Source organism: Pungitius pungitius, unplaced genomic scaffold (assembly GCF_949316345.1).
Source record: "Pungitius pungitius unplaced genomic scaffold, fPunPun2.1 scaffold_26, whole genome shotgun sequence".
Lineage (NCBI taxonomy): Eukaryota > Metazoa > Chordata > Actinopteri > Perciformes > Gasterosteidae > Pungitius > Pungitius pungitius.
In genome coordinates, this window is record NW_026909893.1 from 184682 (window position 1) to 199437 (window position 14756).

The 14756-nt window shown below is 43.5% G+C and overlaps 18 non-coding genes across 18 annotated transcripts; all 18 read right to left on the reverse strand.

Annotated features, from left to right (window-relative positions):
- Positions 1 to 190: 190 nt before the first annotated feature.
- LOC134120624 (5S ribosomal RNA) lies at positions 191 to 309 on the reverse strand. Its single transcript, XR_009952167.1, has one exon. It is a non-coding gene; the product is annotated as a 5S ribosomal RNA (ribosomal RNA).
- Positions 310 to 648: 339 nt separating this feature from the next.
- LOC134120625 (5S ribosomal RNA) lies at positions 649 to 767 on the reverse strand. The gene has a single exon (XR_009952168.1). It is a non-coding gene; the product is annotated as a 5S ribosomal RNA (ribosomal RNA).
- Positions 768 to 1162: 395 nt separating this feature from the next.
- Positions 1163 to 1281, reverse strand: LOC134120626 (5S ribosomal RNA). Its single transcript, XR_009952169.1, has one exon. It is a non-coding gene; the product is annotated as a 5S ribosomal RNA (ribosomal RNA).
- Positions 1282 to 1620: 339 nt separating this feature from the next.
- Positions 1621 to 1739, reverse strand: LOC134120627 (5S ribosomal RNA). Its single transcript, XR_009952170.1, has one exon. It is a non-coding gene; the product is annotated as a 5S ribosomal RNA (ribosomal RNA).
- Positions 1740 to 2134: 395 nt separating this feature from the next.
- On the reverse strand, positions 2135 to 2253 carry LOC134120628 (5S ribosomal RNA). The gene has a single exon (XR_009952171.1). It is a non-coding gene; the product is annotated as a 5S ribosomal RNA (ribosomal RNA).
- Positions 2254 to 2592: 339 nt separating this feature from the next.
- On the reverse strand, positions 2593 to 2711 carry LOC134120629 (5S ribosomal RNA). The gene has a single exon (XR_009952172.1). It is a non-coding gene; the product is annotated as a 5S ribosomal RNA (ribosomal RNA).
- A 339-nt stretch (positions 2712 to 3050) lies between these two features.
- LOC134120630 (5S ribosomal RNA) lies at positions 3051 to 3169 on the reverse strand. Its single transcript, XR_009952173.1, has one exon. It is a non-coding gene; the product is annotated as a 5S ribosomal RNA (ribosomal RNA).
- A 395-nt stretch (positions 3170 to 3564) lies between these two features.
- On the reverse strand, positions 3565 to 3683 carry LOC134120631 (5S ribosomal RNA). Its single transcript, XR_009952174.1, has one exon. It is a non-coding gene; the product is annotated as a 5S ribosomal RNA (ribosomal RNA).
- Positions 3684 to 4022: 339 nt separating this feature from the next.
- On the reverse strand, positions 4023 to 4141 carry LOC134120633 (5S ribosomal RNA). The gene has a single exon (XR_009952176.1). It is a non-coding gene; the product is annotated as a 5S ribosomal RNA (ribosomal RNA).
- A 395-nt stretch (positions 4142 to 4536) lies between these two features.
- LOC134120634 (5S ribosomal RNA) lies at positions 4537 to 4655 on the reverse strand. The gene has a single exon (XR_009952177.1). It is a non-coding gene; the product is annotated as a 5S ribosomal RNA (ribosomal RNA).
- A 339-nt stretch (positions 4656 to 4994) lies between these two features.
- On the reverse strand, positions 4995 to 5113 carry LOC134120635 (5S ribosomal RNA). Its single transcript, XR_009952178.1, has one exon. It is a non-coding gene; the product is annotated as a 5S ribosomal RNA (ribosomal RNA).
- Positions 5114 to 5452: 339 nt separating this feature from the next.
- On the reverse strand, positions 5453 to 5571 carry LOC119207574 (5S ribosomal RNA). The gene has a single exon (XR_005118640.1). It is a non-coding gene; the product is annotated as a 5S ribosomal RNA (ribosomal RNA).
- Positions 5572 to 5966: 395 nt separating this feature from the next.
- LOC119207576 (5S ribosomal RNA) lies at positions 5967 to 6085 on the reverse strand. Its single transcript, XR_005118642.2, has one exon. It is a non-coding gene; the product is annotated as a 5S ribosomal RNA (ribosomal RNA).
- A 339-nt stretch (positions 6086 to 6424) lies between these two features.
- On the reverse strand, positions 6425 to 6543 carry LOC119202975 (5S ribosomal RNA). The gene has a single exon (XR_005116302.1). It is a non-coding gene; the product is annotated as a 5S ribosomal RNA (ribosomal RNA).
- A 6511-nt stretch (positions 6544 to 13054) lies between these two features.
- LOC134120637 (5S ribosomal RNA) lies at positions 13055 to 13173 on the reverse strand. Its single transcript, XR_009952180.1, has one exon. It is a non-coding gene; the product is annotated as a 5S ribosomal RNA (ribosomal RNA).
- Positions 13174 to 13568: 395 nt separating this feature from the next.
- On the reverse strand, positions 13569 to 13687 carry LOC134120638 (5S ribosomal RNA). Its single transcript, XR_009952181.1, has one exon. It is a non-coding gene; the product is annotated as a 5S ribosomal RNA (ribosomal RNA).
- Positions 13688 to 14026: 339 nt separating this feature from the next.
- LOC134120639 (5S ribosomal RNA) lies at positions 14027 to 14145 on the reverse strand. The gene has a single exon (XR_009952182.1). It is a non-coding gene; the product is annotated as a 5S ribosomal RNA (ribosomal RNA).
- A 395-nt stretch (positions 14146 to 14540) lies between these two features.
- Positions 14541 to 14659, reverse strand: LOC134120640 (5S ribosomal RNA). The gene has a single exon (XR_009952183.1). It is a non-coding gene; the product is annotated as a 5S ribosomal RNA (ribosomal RNA).
- Between the last annotated feature and the right edge of the window lie 97 nt (positions 14660 to 14756).

Here is a 14756-nt window from a genome sequence, read left to right on the forward strand (position 1 = left end):
TAAATGTTGATCAACACTAATTTAGCAATCATGAAACGGAATCATTTTGGATAATATTGTCTAATTTCCTTTCATATCCAACGTTAAAACAACACTAAACATGCATCTCTTCAACAATGTGATATTCTTTTTGTAATTTGTAGGTGTACAATCTGCGGCGCTCGGCGGCTTTCGGAGAGAGAAGTGAAAAAGCTTACGGCACCTGGGATTCCCAGGCGGTCTTCCATCCAGGTACTAACCAGGCCCTGCTCTGCTTAGCTTCCGAGATCAGACGAGATCGGGCGGAACCAGAGAGGTATGGCCGTAAGCTGCTTTTTATCTTTTTCCTAATCCTTTATAATGCGTCAATGAATTATGACACGCCTGCCGTTGGCATCTTTGTGTGGGTTAAATAAGGGTATGCAAAGAAGGCTGTGACATCCCATGCCGAAAATTGGATGGACTAGAGAAGACCCGCCCAGGGGTCCCAGCCAATCGGTGAATGGCCATTGCAGTCCCCGCCACCTCAAATGGCCTGACGATGGTATGGACGTAAGCCACCTTTCATCTTCTTCCTATTGCATCTCTTCTACAATGTGACATTTTTTTTACAATTGTGTAGGTGTACAATCTACGGCGCTGGGCGGCTTTCAGAGAGAGAAGTGAAAAAGCTTACGGCACCTGGGATTCCCAGGCGGTCTTCCATCCAGGTACTAACCAGGCCCTGCTCTGCTTAGCTTCCGAGATCAGACGAGATCGGGCGGAACCAGAGAGGTATGGCCGTAAGCTGCTTTTCATCTTTTTCCTAATCCTTTAAAACGTGTCAAAGATAATCAGAAGTTTCTTTTTCTAAAATTGAAGCAGTTCTTAGCATTGGCAAGAGAGGTTCCTAAAGCCTGAAGGTAACTTTACTTTTCTTCACTGGCAATTCTAACATGTTGGGTTAGCACCTGTATTTCAACGGCTAAATTACAAACAATAGTATGCCAATCGTAAATGTTGATCAACACTAATTTAGCAATCATGAAACGGAATCATTTTGGATAATATTGTCTAATTTCCTTTCATATCCAACGTTAAAACAACACTAAACATGCATCTCTTCAACAATGTGATATTCTTTTTGTAATTTGTAGGTGTACAATCTGCGGCGCTCGGCGGCTTTCGGAGAGAGAAGTGAAAAAGCTTACGGCACCTGGGATTCCCAGGCGGTCTTCCATCCAGGTACTAACCAGGCCCTGCTCTGCTTAGCTTCCGAGATCAGACGAGATCGGGCGGAACCAGAGAGGTATGGCCGTAAGCTGCTTTTTATCTTTTTCCTAATCCTTTATAATGCGTCAATGAATTATGACACGCCTGCCGTTGGCATCTTTGTGTGGGTTAAATAAGGGTATGCAAAGAAGGCTGTGACATCCCATGCCGAAAATTGGATGGACTAGAGAAGACCCGCCCAGGGGTCCCAGCCAATCGGTGAATGGCCATTGCAGTCCCCGCCACCTCAAATGGCCTGACGATGGTATGGACGTAAGCCACCTTTCATCTTCTTCCTATTGCATCTCTTCTACAATGTGACATTTTTTTTACAATTGTGTAGGTGTACAATCTACGGCGCTGGGCGGCTTTCAGAGAGAGAAGTGAAAAAGCTTACGGCACCTGGGATTCCCAGGCGGTCTTCCATCCAGGTACTAACCAGGCCCTGCTCTGCTTAGCTTCCGAGATCAGACGAGATCGGGCGGAACCAGAGAGGTATGGCCGTAAGCTGCTTTTCATCTTTTTCCTCATCCTTTAAAACGTGTCAAAGATAATCAGAAGTTTCTTTTTCTAAAATTGAAGCAGTTCTTAGCATTGGCAAGAGAGGTTCCTAAAGCCTGAAGGTAACTTTACTTTTCTTCACTGGCAATTCTAACATGTTGGGTTAGCACCTGTATTTCAACGGCTAAATTACAAACAATAGTATGCCAATCGTAAATGTTGATCAACACTAATTTAGCAATCATGAAACGGAATCATTTTGGATAATATTGTCTAATTTCCTTTCATATCCAACGTTAAAACAACACTAAACATGCATCTCTTCAACAATGTGATATTCTTTTTGTAATTTGTAGGTGTACAATCTGCGGCGCTCGGCGGCTTTCGGAGAGAGAAGTGAAAAAGCTTACGGCACCTGGGATTCCCAGGCGGTCTTCCATCCAGGTACTAACCAGGCCCTGCTCTGCTTAGCTTCCGAGATCAGACGAGATCGGGCGGAACCAGAGAGGTATGGCCGTAAGCTGCTTTTTATCTTTTTCCTAATCCTTTATAATGCGTCAATGAATTATGACACGCCTGCCGTTGGCATCTTTGTGTGGGTTAAATAAGGGTATGCAAAGAAGGCTGTGACATCCCATGCCGAAAATTGGATGGACTAGAGAAGACCCGCCCAGGGGTCCCAGCCAATCGGTGAATGGCCATTGCAGTCCCCGCCACCTCAAATGGCCTGACGATGGTATGGACGTAAGCCACCTTTCATCTTCTTCCTATTGCATCTCTTCTACAATGTGACATTTTTTTTACAATTGTGTAGGTGTACAATCTACGGCGCTGGGCGGCTTTCAGAGAGAGAAGTGAAAAAGCTTACGGCACCTGGGATTCCCAGGCGGTCTTCCATCCAGGTACTAACCAGGCCCTGCTCTGCTTAGCTTCCGAGATCAGACGAGATCGGGCGGAACCAGAGAGGTATGGCCGTAAGCTGCTTTTTATCTTTTTCCTAATCCTTTATAATGCGTCAATGAATCATGACACGCCTGCCGTTGGCATCTTTGTGTGGGTTAAATAAGGGTATGCAAAGAAGGCTGTGACATCCCATGCCGAAAATTGGATGGACTAGAGAAGACCCGCCCAGGGGTCCCAGCCAATCGGTGAATGGCCATTGCAGTCCCCGCCACCTCAAATGGCCTGACGATGGTATGGACGTAAGCCACCTTTCATCTTCTTCCTATTGCATCTCTTCTACAATGTGACATTTTTTTTACAATTGTGTAGGTGTACAATCTACGGCGCTGGGCGGCTTTCAGAGAGAGAAGTGAAAAAGCTTACGGCACCTGGGATTCCCAGGCGGTCTTCCATCCAGGTACTAACCAGGCCCTGCTCTGCTTAGCTTCCGAGATCAGACGAGATCGGGCGGAACCAGAGAGGTATGGCCGTAAGCTGCTTTTCATCTTTTTCCTAATCCTTTAAAACGTGTCAAAGATAATCAGAAGTTTCTTTTTCTAAAATTGAAGCAGTTCTTAGCATTGGCAAGAGAGGTTCCTAAAGCCTGAAGGTAACTTTACTTTTCTTCACTGGCAATTCTAACATGTTGGGTTAGCACCTGTATTTCAACGGCTAAATTACAAACAATAGTATGCCAATCGTAAATGTTGATCAACACTAATTTAGCAATCATGAAACGGAATCATTTTGGATAATATTGTCTAATTTCCTTTCATATCCAACGTTAAAACAACACTAAACATGCATCTCTTCAACAATGTGATATTCTTTTTGTAATTTGTAGGTGTACAATCTGCGGCGCTCGGCGGCTTTCGGAGAGAGAAGTGAAAAAGCTTACGGCACCTGGGATTCCCAGGCGGTCTTCCATCCAGGTACTAACCAGGCCCTGCTCTGCTTAGCTTCCGAGATCAGACGAGATCGGGCGGAACCAGAGAGGTATGGCCGTAAGCTGCTTTTTATCTTTTTCCTAATCCTTTATAATGCGTCAATGAATTATGACACGCCTGCCGTTGGCATCTTTGTGTGGGTTAAATAAGGGTATGCAAAGAAGGCTGTGACATCCCATGCCGAAAATTGGATGGACTAGAGAAGACCCGCCCAGGGGTCCCAGCCAATCGGTGAATGGCCATTGCAGTCCCCGCCACCTCAAATGGCCTGACGATGGTATGGACGTAAGCCACCTTTCATCTTCTTCCTATTGCATCTCTTCTACAATGTGACATTTTTTTTACAATTGTGTAGGTGTACAATCTACGGCGCTGGGCGGCTTTCAGAGAGAGAAGTGAAAAAGCTTACGGCACCTGGGATTCCCAGGCGGTCTTCCATCCAGGTACTAACCAGGCCCTGCTCTGCTTAGCTTCCGAGATCAGACGAGATCGGGCGGAACCAGAGAGGTATGGCCGTAAGCTGCTTTTCATCTTTTTCCTCATCCTTTAAAACGTGTCAAAGATAATCAGAAGTTTCTTTTTCTAAAATTGAAGCAGTTCTTAGCATTGGCAAGAGAGGTTCCTAAAGCCTGAAGGTAACTTTACTTTTCTTCACTGGCAATTCTAACATGTTGGGTTAGCACCTGTATTTCAACGGCTAAATTACAAACAATAGTATGCCAATCGTAAATGTTGATCAACACTAATTTAGCAATCATGAAACGGAATCATTTTGGATAATATTGTCTAATTTCCTTTCATATCCAACGTTAAAACAACACTAAACATGCATCTCTTCAACAATGTGATATTCTTTTTGTAATTTGTAGGTGTACAATCTGCGGCGCTCGGCGGCTTTCGGAGAGAGAAGTGAAAAAGCTTACGGCACCTGGGATTCCCAGGCGGTCTTCCATCCAGGTACTAACCAGGCCCTGCTCTGCTTAGCTTCCGAGATCAGACGAGATCGGGCGGAACCAGAGAGGTATGGCCGTAAGCTGCTTTTTATCTTTTTCCTAATCCTTTATAATGCGTCAATGAATTATGACACGCCTGCCGTTGGCATCTTTGTGTGGGTTAAATAAGGGTATGCAAAGAAGGCTGTGACATCCCATGCCGAAAATTGGATGGACTAGAGAAGACCCGCCCAGGGGTCCCAGCCAATCGGTGAATGGCCATTGCAGTCCCCGCCACCTCAAATGGCCTGACGATGGTATGGACGTAAGCCACCTTTCATCTTCTTCCTATTGCATCTCTTCTACAATGTGACATTTTTTTTACAATTGTGTAGGTGTACAATCTACGGCGCTGGGCGGCTTTCAGAGAGAGAAGTGAAAAAGCTTACGGCACCTGGGATTCCCAGGCGGTCTTCCATCCAGGTACTAACCAGGCCCTGCTCTGCTTAGCTTCCGAGATCAGACGAGATCGGGCGGAACCAGAGAGGTATGGCCGTAAGCTGCTTTTTATCTTTTTCCTAATCCTTTATAATGCGTCAATGAATCATGACACGCCTGCCGTTGGCATCTTTGTGTGGGTTAAATAAGGGTATGCAAAGAAGGCTGTGACATCCCATGCCGAAAATTGGATGGACTAGAGAAGACCCGCCCAGGGGTCCCAGCCAATCGGTGAATGGCCATTGCAGTCCCCGCCACCTCAAATGGCCTGACGATGGTATGGACGTAAGCCACCTTTCATCTTCTTCCTATTGCATCTCTTCTACAATGTGACATTTTTTTTACAATTGTGTAGGTGTACAATCTACGGCGCTGGGCGGCTTTCAGAGAGAGAAGTGAAAAAGCTTACGGCACCTGGGATTCCCAGGCGGTCTTCCATCCAGGTACTAACCAGGCCCTGCTCTGCTTAGCTTCCGAGATCAGACGAGATCGGGCGGAACCAGAGAGGTATGGCCGTAAGCTGCTTTTCATCTTTTTCCTAATCCTTTAAAACGTGTCAAAGATAATCAGAAGTTTCTTTTTCTAAAATTGAAGCAGTTCTTAGCATTGGCAAGAGAGGTTCCTAAAGCCTGAAGGTAACTTTACTTTTCTTCACTGGCAATTCTAACATGTTGGGTTAGCACCTGTATTTCAACGGCTAAATTACAAACAATAGTATGCCAATCGTAAATGTTGATCAACACTAATTTAGCAATCATGAAACGGAATCATTTTGGATAATATTGTCTAATTTCCTTTCATATCCAACGTTAAAACAACACTAAACATGCATCTCTTCAACAATGTGATATTCTTTTTGTAATTTGTAGGTGTACAATCTGCGGCGCTCGGCGGCTTTCGGAGAGAGAAGTGAAAAAGCTTACGGCACCTGGGATTCCCAGGCGGTCTTCCATCCAGGTACTAACCAGGCCCTGCTCTGCTTAGCTTCCGAGATCAGACGAGATCGGGCGGAACCAGAGAGGTATGGCCGTAAGCTGCTTTTTATCTTTTTCCTAATCCTTTATAATGCGTCAATGAATTATGACACGCCTGCCGTTGGCATCTTTGTGTGGGTTAAATAAGGGTATGCAAAGAAGGCTGTGACATCCCATGCCGAAAATTGGATGGACTAGAGAAGACCCGCCCAGGGGTCCCAGCCAATCGGTGAATGGCCATTGCAGTCCCCGCCACCTCAAATGGCCTGACGATGGTATGGACGTAAGCCACCTTTCATCTTCTTCCTATTGCATCTCTTCTACAATGTGACATTTTTTTTACAATTGTGTAGGTGTACAATCTACGGCGCTGGGCGGCTTTCAGAGAGAGAAGTGAAAAAGCTTACGGCACCTGGGATTCCCAGGCGGTCTTCCATCCAGGTACTAACCAGGCCCTGCTCTGCTTAGCTTCCGAGATCAGACGAGATCGGGCGGAACCAGAGAGGTATGGCCGTAAGCTGCTTTTCATCTTTTTCCTAATCCTTTAAAACGTGTCAAAGATAATCAGAAGTTTCTTTTTCTAAAATTGAAGCAGTTCTTAGCATTGGCAAGAGAGGTTCCTAAAGCCTGAAGGTAACTTTACTTTTCTTCACTGGCAATTCTAACATGTTGGGTTAGCACCTGTATTTCAACGGCTAAATTACAAACAATAGTATGCCAATCGTAAATGTTGATCAACACTAATTTAGCAATCATGAAACGGAATCATTTTGGATAATATTGTCTAATTTCCTTTCATATCCAACGTTAAAACAACACTAAACATGCATCTCTTCAACAATGTGATATTCTTTTTGTAATTTGTAGGTGTACAATCTGCGGCGCTCGGCGGCTTTCGGAGAGAGAAGTGAAAAAGCTTACGGCACCTGGGATTCCCAGGCGGTCTTCCATCCAGGTACTAACCAGGCCCTGCTCTGCTTAGCTTCCGAGATCAGACGAGATCGGGCGGAACTTTTTTTTTTTTCTTTTATTATAAAAAATACATTTTCCAAAAATCATTTTTTACATTGTTTACATATTCACTATATACATTATATATACATACATTATTATACATTATTACATATTATACATACATTATTATTTAATTATTTTCTGAACATCAGCAATCAGGGTCTTTAAGATGAGAACAAAATCATATTATAGGATTTTTTTTATTTTTTTTTTCTTTTCTTTTCTTCACTCGGCAGTAGAAAGTTTTGCCTTATTAGCCATATCTTTTTCCAAACAAAACCAAAAAAAGAAGTGCGCAACGACAACAAGTTAAGGCACACAAGAAAAACATTTAAAACCGAAAGATAAGATCTTTGTCATTGTCCTCCTGAAACAAGAGATTATTTTCGTCCATCCATTCCTTGAGCAGATCTTTTTTGAATGCATATATAGTTTTCCAGTATGCTTTTATATTGCTCTTGAAAAGAGTCTCAACGTCCGTTTTTTTTCCCTCGAAGAGGGCAAGGTTTCTTCTCAGCAGCACTGCTCTTCTAGCAAATGCCAGGCATGCGTTGGCGATATCCATCCTCCGGCCTCCAGCATTCTTTGGCAGTCCGAAACACCAGGTCCAGTCCCATGATGTTCCCCTCGTCATTTTTACTCCACAACCCTTTGTTAGAAGCTCTCTTATGTATTCTCTAAAGGTTCTGAGTGCTGTACAAGACCAAATAAGGTGCTCCAAATCCTCTTCTTCCGTTTCACACACAGAACACATTCTTGAGAATTTTTCCTTGTGTATCTGGTGCAAGACAATTCCTGTAAAATATTTCCGGTGCCTTATCTTAAACTCAGAGCTGTAGACCTCTGGGGGGATGAGGCTGAATTCAAGATTTACCCATATTGAGCTTGTCTTATCTTTTGGGAAGATTTTTTCCCATGCCTTTTCTGCTGCTGGTTTAACTATGTGTTTTTTTATTAGGATGCTGTAGAAAATTTTTGTTTTTACTTCAATTATATTTTTTTGTTTATCTTTAACACACAGCGTAAAACCAAGTGCCCTGTCCTGCTCTGTCACTTCATTCATTCTTTCTTTCCATTCATGACCCATGCATTGATCAAATATTTTCCCTATGTCTTTTATTCTTGCCGGTGCATATTTACTTCCACATGCCTGGAGTTTACCGTTTACTTTTCCTAAATCAAAACAGCCGTTTGTTCCACACACACTCCCTACGGCTGTTAAACCTGCCTGCATTAAGTGGCAACTCGTAATCGGCCTCCCGCCCCCGACAAACCCCGGGCTTGATAGGAAAGGTAATTTTAGCACTTGCACCTTTCCTTTAACGTCAGGTGTGAGATGCGGCATAATTTTGTCCCAAGCCTCCAGCACTTCCCTGTAGAACCCCGACAGACCCACCCTTACGTGTGCTGGCGAGAGGGCACATAGGTTATACACACTTCTCTCTCCGTACCCTGCCAGGAGGCCTGCCAGGAAATCTCTACCGGGCAGCTGCCTTTTTGGATTTAAAAATCTCCCTATTAATTTTACCCTCAGTGCGTCTCTTTTTACACTTACATCAATCAAAGCTAAACCCCCCTCCCTTTTGTTAGCTATTAACGTCTTGCGAGCGATCGAATTCCCCTTTCCCTTCCAAAAAAACGTGGCAACGGCTGCATTGAGCCGATTGAACACCCAAGTGGGCAGCTCACAGGACCCCAGAATGTGATTAATTTTGGACAGTATCAGGGCATTTACTACTATTACCTTTCCCTTCAAAGCGAGGCCTCTTGCATACCATAAATTTAGCAGGTTTTTTATTTTTACCAAAACCTCGTTCCATGTTTTGTCCGTTGCACTCTTTTCATTTTTACCTATATATATACCCAAGATTTTCCTTTCGTCCTCTATTTTTTTAAAACCCCACATATCAGCTGGGACATTGCAGGGCCCGAAGACCATCAGCTCGGTTTTTTTTGTATTAATTTTTGCGCCTGATGCTCTTTCATATTTCTTTATATGGTCTAATACTTTGTTTATGCAGCTACTAGTTTTCACACAAATATTTACATCATCTGCATACTGCATAATTTTAATTTGGTTTCCTGCCGGTGTCCAGATTCCCTTTATTAGGTCGTCATTATTTATAGTATAGGCCAGGGGCTCCGCCACCAGGCTGTAGAGCAGCGCCGACAGCGGGCAACCCTGTCTCACTGATCGTCCTAGCTCAAAACTGTTAGTTAGTAATCCATTACATTTCACCCTACTTTTCGCTCCGCTGTACATCATTTTGATTCTTTTTATGAATATTGGTCCAAAACCAAAACGCTCCAGCACGGCCCACAGGAAGGGATGTTCCACTCTATCAAAAGCCTTCTCTAGGTCTACTCCTAACAAAATCCCTCCCTCCTTATTTAAGCAGCTTACTGTATCTCTGATTGTGTTGATGGTGTCTGAGATGTCCCTCCCCGGAATGCTGTAAGCCTGCGTTGGTCCTATTATTGAATTTATTACAGTTTTTAATCTGTTTGCAAGTATTTTTGTGAATATTTTATAGTCTGTGTTAAGCAAACTGATCGGTCTGTAGTTGGAAAGCAGCTTTTTCTCCCCTTTTTTGAAAATTAGAGTGACTATCCCCTCCGTAAATGATGCTGGAGCCCTCTGCTCAGTGTCCATCTGTTCATAGAGTGTCAGCAAAAGTGGCCCCAGCATTTCCTTAAATTCTTGAAAGAACTCGGCAGGCAAACCGTCTGCCCCCGGGCTTTTATTTTTATTTAGCTTCATTATGGCCTGTTCTATTTCGCTCAGTGAGAGCGGCATCTCGCACCACACACTGTCGTTATCTTCTAGTTTATTATTTATTTTATTTACTACTTCATTCATTTCACTAGTCACAATCCCTTCACTTTCAAATAATTTTTGATAGTAACCCTGTATGGTTCTCAAAATGCCTTCGGTTTCTTCTACTATTTCCCCCCTGGAATTTTCAATGCTCGATATATAAGTCTTTTCTTGATTTGTTTTTTCTAGACCTAGAAAGAAAGCTGTGCATCTTTCTCCTTCAGTTATATATTTTGCTCTACTCCGTATTATTGCACCCGCACATCTTTTTTTTTCTAGTTCAGTTATTCTGGTTTTATACAGTTCATATTTTTCACTGTCATAATTTGGATCCTCTTCACATTTTTCTATTTCGTTTTGCAGGAGGAGAATTAACTCTCGTTCCTCTCTTTTATTCTCCCAGTTTTTGTTTTTGCTGAACCTTATACACATTTTTTTTAGTTTTTCTTTAACATCCTCCCAAAAACCAAACACGTCATCTACAAAAGCCATATCGTGTGTCACCTTTGCTAAATACCTTTCAATTTTACTTTTTAATATGTCGTTTTTCAGGTGGCTTATATTTAGACACCATAAACCCCCTCCCCTCTTCATTCTCGCACCTCCCACACACACTGTCACTGAAGCGTGATCGCTCCCAGAGTAAAAGTAGTATTCACAGGATGTTATATGTTTAACCACACCTGAAGCCACTAAGCAGAAATCAATTCTTGACTGCTTCAATATTCCTTCAACAGCTTGTCTTCTTGAAAATGCAGTTTTGTTTTTATTTAATATCCTCCAAATATCTATTATATTGCAATTATTCATTACTTTTTTCAGTGTACTTCTACTAGAATCATTTCTATAGACATTGTTTTTGGACAAATCTTTTTCCATTAGGACCACATTAAAATCACCAATTACAAAAGTGTTTTCATTACACCATTTCTCTAGATTTTTAAAGAACTGTTTTCTTTCCCCTTCTCCATTTGGTGCATACACATTTATCAGCCTAAATGTATCGTTTGCCAGGCAGAAATCAACGACCAAAACCCTACCTTCTCGGTCCCTATGAACCTCGTTAATGGTTTTGAAGATATTGGCTTGAAAGAGTGAGGCCACACCACAAGAGTTTGGGGTTCCCTCATTTGAGATGACCTTCCCTCCCCACTGTTTGATCACATTTTCCCGTAAAGAAACATCCCAATTTGTTTCCTGAAGGCATATTATTTCTGATTTGAGTTGTTTTAAAGTTGAGTCCAGTTTATTTTTATTTCGAAGCCCGTTGGCATTCAGAGAGGTAATTTGGAAACCAAAGGAAGCCATCATTGTAATATATATGAAAGTGCATACCATCTAGTTATTTTTGTTTTTCAGCTTTTTCTTAGCCATGACCTTTGCTTTTCTCTCCTCGGCTCTATTTCTTAAAACCTTCGCCTTCTCAAAGTCCATGTCCGGGTCTGTTTTAGGATGAGGGTCATCCGAGTCGCTGTGCAGCCTTTTGTCTGGCTGTCTTGCCGGCAACGAGTCTGTCGCCATCGGTAGTTCTAGGTTTCTAGTCGGGGCTTCTTGATCTGATGGTACACACTGCCCTGAGAGCGTCCTTCCACCTTTTTCGCTCGTTGATGCCGGTACACTCTCCTCCGAATTTTCCCTTCTCGTGTCCTCCTTTGTACTTTTGTGCAAACCTGCTCCTCCCATTTTCCCCGTCTCACCCCTCACTTCATCATCCTCTTCTGAGAGTTCTTTATCCCCCTCCTTCTCCAGTTTACTCTCCACACCCTCCTCTCCTATGACACTCTCGTCCCCCGACGTCCCATTGTTATCCTCCCCAGACTCTATAGTTTCATTGTCTATCATGATTGATTCACTCTCACTCTGGTTGCATATGCATTCCTCCATACTGTTATAGCATAAGCTACATTTGTTTTTATTTTTTTTGCATTCTCTAGCAAAGTGCCCCTGGACTCCACACTTATGGCACTGAAACTCCGGACATTCCCTCATGATATGCCCAGGTTGGATACACATCCTGCATACTTTCATTTGTTTGTCGTGTATCACTCTAAAGTATTCTGCACCCAGAGCAGTACTAAACTTTGTAGAATACGGCAGGGACTGGACATGATCATTGAATTTTACCTTTAGGAATCGTGTCCCATCAGCAACATTTGTCCCAGGCCACATCCGCCTTTTGATTGGTGAAGCTGCCGACACACCCCAGCTCGACAGTTTGGCGTGGATCTCGCAGTCCTCAATGTAGAATGGCAGGTTTAGGAATGACACCACCAGCTCGTTGTTGCACAGCTCCCGTGCGTGGATCCTCGTCTCTCCCATTTTGAAGCCTTCCAACAGTCTTTCCTTTCCCTTCGGGTGGCTCATTGTCATTTCATATCTGTTGTGGCCCACCACACGGCAAGCCACCAGACCACCACACAATTGCCGCACGCATTTCATCAGCTCCATTGCACTTATGCTGCTTCCTCCTTCCAGCTCTACACTAACTGTGAGCTTCTTGTTGTTTTTGTCCATACTGTCCATGCTCAAACCACTGTTTGATTCTAAAGCACTATTCATTTGGGATTCCTTTTGTCCGTTCCGTGTTCGTTCATCATGTTGGTCCGCCATTTTAGGTAAGAGAAACACTTACCCCCAAACAGTACAAAACTGCTGGGGGTACTAAACTCTGTCTTGCCAAAAAACCTCAATAAAAAAAGCTTTAGGGCATATCAAAACACCACAAAAAACTGTTCAGATTAGAGCACCGAAATGGATCCAAGCGCCAAACAAATCGCCACTGTGTTCACTTCCTGATTCCTGGTGGGGGCTGGGCCTACAAACGAGATCGGGCGGAACCAGAGAGGTATGGCCGTAAGCTGCTTTTTATCTTTTTCCTAATCCTTTATAATGCGTCAATGAATTATGACACGCCTGCCGTTGGCATCTTTGTGTGGGTTAAATAAGGGTATGCAAAGAAGGCTGTGACATCCCATGCCGAAAATTGGATGGACTAGAGAAGACCCGCCCAGGGGTCCCAGCCAATCGGTGAATGGCCATTGCAGTCCCCGCCACCTCAAATGGCCTGACGATGGTATGGACGTAAGCCACCTTTCATCTTCTTCCTATTGCATCTCTTCTACAATGTGACATTTTTTTTACAATTGTGTAGGTGTACAATCTACGGCGCTGGGCGGCTTTCAGAGAGAGAAGTGAAAAAGCTTACGGCACCTGGGATTCCCAGGCGGTCTTCCATCCAGGTACTAACCAGGCCCTGCTCTGCTTAGCTTCCGAGATCAGACGAGATCGGGCGGAACCAGAGAGGTATGGCCGTAAGCTGCTTTTCATCTTTTTCCTAATCCTTTAAAACGTGTCAAAGATAATCAGAAGTTTCTTTTTCTAAAATTGAAGCAGTTCTTAGCATTGGCAAGAGAGGTTCCTAAAGCCTGAAGGTAACTTTACTTTTCTTCACTGGCAATTCTAACATGTTGGGTTAGCACCTGTATTTCAACGGCTAAATTACAAACAATAGTATGCCAATCGTAAATGTTGATCAACACTAATTTAGCAATCATGAAACGGAATCATTTTGGATAATATTGTCTAATTTCCTTTCATATCCAACGTTAAAACAACACTAAACATGCATCTCTTCAACAATGTGATATTCTTTTTGTAATTTGTAGGTGTACAATCTGCGGCGCTCGGCGGCTTTCGGAGAGAGAAGTGAAAAAGCTTACGGCACCTGGGATTCCCAGGCGGTCTTCCATCCAGGTACTAACCAGGCCCTGCTCTGCTTAGCTTCCGAGATCAGACGAGATCGGGCGGAACCAGAGAGGTATGGCCGTAAGCTGCTTTTTATCTTTTTCCTAATCCTTTATAATGCGTCAATGAATTATGACACGCCTGCCGTTGGCATCTTTGTGTGGGTTAAATAAGGGTATGCAAAGAAGGCTGTGACATCCCATGCCGAAAATTGGATGGACTAGAGAAGACCCGCCCAGGGGTCCCAGCCAATCGGTGAATGGCCATTGCAGTCCCCGCCACCTCAAATGGCCTGACGATGGTATGGACGTAAGCCACCTTTCATCTTCTTCCTATTGCATCTCTTCTACAATGTGACATTTTTTTTACAATTGTGTAGGTGTACAATCTACGGCGCTGGGCGGCTTTCAGAGAGAGAAGTGAAAAAGCTTACGGCACCTGGGATTCCCAGGCGGTCTTCCATCCAGGTACTAACCAGGCCCTGCTCTGCTTAGCTTCCGAGATCAGACGAGATCGGGCGGAACCAGAGAGGTATGGCCGTAAGCTGCTTTTCATCTTTTTCCTAATCCTTTAAAACGTGTCAAAGATAATCAGAAGTTTCTTTTTCTAAAATTGAAGCAGTTCTTAGCATTGGCAAGAGAGGTTCCTAAAGCCTGAAGGTAACTTTACTTTTCTTCACTGGCAATTCTAACATGTTGGGTTAGCACCTGTATTTCAACGGCTAAATTACAAACAATAGTATGCCAATCGTAAATGTTGATCAACACTAATTTAGCAATCATGAAACGGAATCATTTTGGATAATATTGTCTAATTTCCTTTCATATCCAACGTTAAAACAACACTAAACATGCATCTCTTCAACAATGTGATATTCTTTTTGTAATTTGTAGGTGTACAATCTGCGGCGCTCGGCGGCTTTCGGAGAGAGAAGTGAAAAAGCTTACGGCACCTGGGATTCCCAGGCGGTCTTCCATCCAGGTACTAACCAGGCCCTGCTCTGCTTAGCTTCCGAGATCAGACGAGATCGGGCGGAACCAGAGAGGTATGGCCGTAAGCTGCTTTTTATCTTTTTCCTAATCCTTTATAATGCGTCAATGAATTATGACACGCCTGCCGTTGGCATCTTTGTGTGGGTTAAATAAGGGTATGCAAA